The following is a 6644-nucleotide window of genomic DNA, read 5'->3' on the forward strand; positions in this document are numbered from 1 at the left end:
GCTCCTATGATGCTGCTTGGCCTGCTGTGTTCATCCAGCTCTGCACCGTGATGTCTCACTGTCAGCACTGACAGGGATCCCTATCTGGACCCAAGGGAGCCATGCCCAGGTGTGGGCCTGCTGCTACATCTGTTGCACCCCACACCTCCCACTGACCGCATCATTCTCCCTCAATTTGAGTATTTACATTGGACATTTTCAGCACTGTCACTTCCTTCAGCCCCCCAACATTGGGTCATTGCATTGCACATGTGCACGCAAGGTCATGTTCACAATAAATGGCTTCATCTCTAGCTTCTAGAAATAGACGTTCAAACATACCATGAATTAGGCTGCACAGTTACCACATACTATGTATTTGACTCGCCATTTCTTCGCTGAAGCTGACAAGTAAAGCAGGATGTGAGCAGCAGTGGTTTGGACAGTGTAAAATTTCTCCACTCAAATTACTTTTAAACAGCAATACTTCTGCAAACACATCTGTTACTTAGCATGGTATATACAAATAATAGTCAAGAATGAGATATATTTTATGACATTTCACAGAAATGCTACTCCCAAAAAGCAAGTTTCCTCAGCACATTAATAGATTTCTGATTCAGTAAATATAACTAATTGAATCTTTTAGTGAACTCCAATCCTCGCACTAAAATAATCAAGGTAAAGGACACAAATGTAGCAAATTCCATTCAAAAATGTTACTCTTATGTTGGGTACCTCTGCTGCATTTACTGCAGTTTAGGAATACATACATGTCAGACTGAAATATTGAATGATATTACAGGAATTAGCAGTAAAATGTGAATTGACAAAGTAAGGAATTGGGTTGAAACACAAGGTCCTACCATAAGAATATTAGTTCACACCATTCTTGTAAGCACTGCATCCATGAAACTGGGTAACACCTTCGTTTAAGAGTTTACCATGTCTAATTCTAAGTGCTCTTCCATGAAGACAAATGGTGTTTTCCATGGATCTCTCAGCATAAATAATACTCACTTTAACAAGTTAAAAAGAAACTACATTTCCTTGCACACATTATTTAAGTGAAAAGATTTTAAGCAAAACATGATTTTCCACAGCAACCAACGTTAAAGCCAGATTTAGGTTCCTAGGGACAATATCAACTTGAATAAAATTATGCACAATTTGAAATACTCAACCATGTATATGGAACACTGTGCTTTTGAGCTGAAATAACTTCTAATTGAAAAGAAACCAATGAATGTTATAAAAATATAGAAATTCAAACTGGATAACATTTACCAGTCTCTCTAAAGCAGTTCCTTGCTCAAGGATGATCCACTTACTTTCCAACTGATGGGTTCTGAGTTAGTTGATAAATCCAATATACAACATACAAACTGCCATGTGTGGCCAGGTGTCGCTTGGGAGATCACTGTCACTCTGAGTCAGTGTCTTCCCAAATCAACATATTCCCATTTTTATAGTCTCCATTAGTTGTTAGAGATACTTGGCACATTTAGATTTGCTTTCAGAAATGCCAAATTCCCTCCCCACTGGCAATGTGGGTCTACGTACAGCACATGGATTGCAGCAGTTCAAGAAGGCAGTTCATCAATACCTTCTCAAGAGCACCTAGGGGCGGGCAATAAATGTTGACCAGCTAGCTACACCTACATCCCACGAGTGAATTAAGTGAAACATTTCAGTAGAGGTAGCTTTAAGTAATTTAGAGGCCAGGACACTGGGCATTATGACTTTGAAATGGGGAGATCTTGCTGTTGCACTGTCATTCTTGCAACTGGATTTTGCAGATCCTTTGAGGATACAACTGGTTTTGAATAGAACACAGTACACAACAACAAGGTCCAGGTAGAACTAATTTGATTTAGGCCCAGACTCATCCACAGCCTTGAAAAATATTCCCAAGGTCTGTTGATCAGATCCTTTTGTGATCTAACTGGGAGATTGCCTTGTAGCAGTAACTGGTACCTTTGACCTCTCTTCCCTCTCTGACACTGCACTCTGAGTTATTCTCCTTGAGGATTTACATCACCTCGTCCATGAGCTGCTAAGCTTTCACCAGTTGTTTACTTATCAAAACTCGAGTGGATGGTCATGCTCTAATACTGTATCTCTTCAGTTTATTGGTTCTTAAGCAATGTTTACATTGGCCAATTCCTCTCAGTGGGATTCAAGCAATATCACTGCCTCAGCCTCATCCACGTTGTCAAAACCCACCTCCCTCACCAATGTCCGGATTTTATGCTGTATCTGAGGGACAATGTCGAGAGATCCTCCTTTCGGCTGACACACTCAGGCCACAATCTTCGGCACACAACATTCACACCCATCAATGTGACTTCATCCCATCAATCGGCAATAAATATCAATCCCCTGAAGATATTGTAGCCAGGCCAAAAGTCTTTGACTAATGGCCCACTCTCCATCTGCCATGTTCATGAGCTTGGAAAAGATATGGTAAATGGGACAGACTTCAAACAGATCGAGCAATTCAAAACTGGGCATCCATGAGGCACTGAATTGTGCTCCAACACAATCTGCAACCTCATGGTCTGGTATATCCCCCACTCAACCATTACCATCAAGCCAGGAGATCAACTCTGGTTCAATGGAGAGTGCAGGAGGGCATGCCAGGACCAGTACCAGGGATACCTAAAAATTAGGTTTTAACCTGTTGAAGCTACCAAACAGGAGTACTTGCATGCCAAATAGCTTAAGCAGCAAATGATAGACAAAGCTAAGTAATCTCACAAACAATGGATCAGATCTAAGCTCTGCATCCTGCCACATCCAGTCATGAATGATGGTGGACAACTAAACAACTCACTGGAAGGGAAGGCTTCACAAATATCTCCATCCTCAATGGTGGAAGAGCCCAGCACATCAGTGCAAAAGATAAGAGTGAACATTTGCAGTGATCTTCAGCCAGAAGCACCAAATGCCTACTCCAGAGTTTTCCAGCGTTACACATACCAGTCTTCAGCCAATTCAATTCACTTGGCATGATATGAAGAAATGGTTGGAGACGCAGGATACTGCAAATTCTATGGGCCCTGATAATATTCCAGCAACAGTACTAAAGACTTTTGCTCCAGAACTCCTCCAGCCAAGCTCTTCCAGCACTGATACAACACTGGCATCTTCCTGACAATGTGGAAAATTGCCCAGCTATTTTCTGTACATAAAAAGCAGGACAAATCCAATCCGGCCAGTTACTGCCCCATCAGTCTATTCTCGATCATCAGTAAAGTGATGGAAGGTGTCATCAACAGCGCTATCAAGCAGCACCTGCTCAGAAATAACCTGCTCAGTGACACCCAGTTTGGGTTCCTCCAGGGCCACTCAGCTCCTGACCTCATTACAGCCTTGGTTCAAGCATGGACAAAACAGTTGAATTCCAGAAGTGAGGTGAGAGTGACAGCCCTTGACATCAAGGCTGCATTCAACCGAGTGTGGCATCAAGGAGCCCGAGCAAAACTGGAATCAATGGGTATCGGGGCAAGGTCTCTGCTGGATGGAGTCATATCTGGCATATAGCAAGATGGTTGTGGTTGTTGGACATCAGTCATTTCAGCCACAGGACATCTCTGCAGGAGTTCCTCAGGGTCATGTCCTGGGCTGTACCATCTTCAGCTGCTTCATCAATGAACTTTCCTCTATCACACAGTTAGAAGTAGGGACAAGAGAAAATCTAACCACATCTGCTTGACATTCAGTAGGGTTACCATTACTGAATCTCCTGAATAGAAACGTCCTGGGGGTTACCATTGACCAGAAACTCAACTGAACTCACTACAAAGCACAATGGTTACAAGAGAAGGTCAGAGGTTTGGCAATACTGCGGCAATTAACTCACCTCCTGAGTCCCCAAAGCCTGTCCACCATCTACAAGACACAAGTCAGGAATGTGATGGAATACTCCCCACTTACGTGGATGGCTGCAATTCCAACAACACTCAAGAGGCTTGACACCATCCAGGACATAACAGTCCGCTTGATTGTTATCACTTCTACAAGCATCCACTCTCTCTGCTACTGGCACTCCGTAACAGCAGTGTGTACTAGCTGCAAGATGCACTGCAGAAATTCACCAAGGATCCTTAGACAGCACCTTCCAAATCCACGACCACTTCCATCTAGAAGGACAAGGGCAGCAGATACATGGGAACACCACCACCTGCATTTCCTATCCAAACCCCTCACCATCCCCACTTGGAAATATATCCCCAATCCTTCATTATCGCTGAGTTAAAATCCTGGAACTCCCTCCCTAAGGGCATTGGGGCCAACCTACAGCACATGGTCTGCAGCAGTTCACCACCACCTTCTCAGGAGCAACTGGGGATGAACAATAATTGCTGTCCCAGTCCACATCCAACAAGTGAATGTTAAAAAAACCCAGGTACGGCCAACCCACTGAGAGAACTTTTCCTGAAAGAGTGCTCCCATCACCAGACTGTCTTACTTGATCAACAAATGCTCATTGGAGAAATCCATCAATGCTCATGGTACCTTGGGTTTGACATTAATGAAGGTTTAAATTTAAAATCTCCTGCAGCATACCCACCAAACAAAATAGTCGCACAGGTTTGGCAGTGTTGAATCCTGGAGCTATCTTGTGGAATGTACATTGACTGAGGTCCACATTTCCAAGACATCTCATTTTATTGACATTAACAACTGAATAGCCACCTTCTTCTGATGAATCTCTTCAAATGGGCAAGGGGTTGATAACCGTGCCTGTACCAGCAGTAGCTGTCTCACTAGGCATTCTGACATTGAGCAAATAGGCACATTACTTGAAATGGACAAACCACCCATGACTAGCATTGACACTCACTTACTGTGAACTCTCACTCTGCTCATTCCTCTGGAGTTTTCTTGGATTGCCATCCAAATAAGAATTCTCACCTGTTGCTTTTGGTCTTTAATCTCCAAAGCCAACAGTTGATCTGGGTTCTCCCAGATGCTGCCTCTAGAGTGCCTCATCCTGGCAACACTTAAAGATGCACAATTTCACACTTTTCTTGGGTTTGGCAACATCACTAAAGACTGTTCTCACCGTCATAGAGGCTGGCCCAATCTCTCTGACAATATCAATATTGTACTTGAATACTTACAGGTGCTTTAAAACATTCAGCTTTAATATAAGGCCATTGGTAACACCACAACAATGCTTCTACTAAACAGAGTTCACTTAGAGTCATAGAGATGTAAAGCATGGAAACAGACCCTTCAGTCCAAATCGTTTATGCCAACCAAATATCATAAACTGACCTAGTCCCATTTACCAGTATTTGTCCCATATTCCTCTAAACCCTTTCTATTCATATATACCCATCCAGATTCCTTTTAAATGTTGTTATTGTACCAGCCTCCACCACTTCCTCTGCACTTCATTCCATACACGCACCACCCTCTGCATGAAAATGTTGCCTCTTAGGTCCCTTTTAAATCTTTCCCTTCTCACCCGGAAGCTGTGCCCTCTAGTTTTGGACTCCCCACCCCAGGGAAAAGACCTTGCCTGTTTATCCTATCCATGCCCCTCATGATTTTATAAATGTCTATAACATTGCCCCTCAGCTTCCTAAGCTCCAGGGGAAATAGTCTCAGTCTATTCAGCCTCTCCCTATAGATCAAACCATCCAACCTTGGCAATATCCTTGTAAATCTTTTCTGAGCCCATTTAAATTTTACAACATCCTTCCTAAAGCAAGGAGACCAGAATTGCACACTGTATTCTAAAAGTGGCCTAACCAATGTCCTGTACAGCCGCAACATCACCTTCCAACTCCTATACTCAATGTACTGACCAATAAAGGCAAGCATATCAAACGCCTTCTTCACTATCCTGTCTACCTGCAACTCCACTTTTAAGGAACTATGAACCTGTACTCCAAGGTTTCTTTGTTCAGCAATACTCCCCAAGACCTTACCATTAAGTGTATAAGTCCTGCCCTGATTTGCCTTTCCAAAATGCTGCACCTCACATTTATCTAAATTAAACTGCATCTGCCACTCCTGAGCCCATAGGCCCATCTGACCAAGGTCCCTTTGTACTCTGAGGCAACCTTCTTTGCTGTCCACTACACCACCAATTTTGGTGTCATCTGCAAACTTACTAACCATACCTCCTATGTTCACATTCAAATCATTTATATGAATGATGAAAAGCGGTGGACCCAGCAGTGACCGTTGTGGCAAACTGCTGGTCACAGGCCTCCAGTCTGGAAAGCAACCCTTCGCCACAACCCTCTGCCTCCTACCTTTGAGCCAGTTTTGTATCCAAATGGCTAGTTCTCCTTGTATTCCATGTGATCTAACCTTGCTAGCAATCTTCCATGAGGAACGATGTCAAACGCCTTACTGAAGTCCATATAGATCATGTCCACTGCTCTTCCCTCATCAATCCTCTTAGTTACTTCTTCAAAAAACTAACCAAGTTAAGTGAGACACGACTTCCTGTACACAAAGCCATGTTGACTATCCCTAACCAGTCCTTGCTTTTCGAAATGCATGTAAATCTTGTCCCCCAGGATTCCCTCCAATAACTTGCCCACCATGGGGTCAGCATTGTGGTTCAATGGTTAGCACTGCTGCCTCACAGCACCAGGGACCCGGGTTCGATTCCAGCCTCGGGAGACTGTCTGTGTGGA

Source organism: Rhincodon typus, chromosome 32 (assembly GCF_021869965.1).
Source record: "Rhincodon typus isolate 14 chromosome 32, sRhiTyp1.1, whole genome shotgun sequence".
Taxonomy (NCBI): Eukaryota; Metazoa; Chordata; class Chondrichthyes; order Orectolobiformes; family Rhincodontidae; genus Rhincodon; species Rhincodon typus.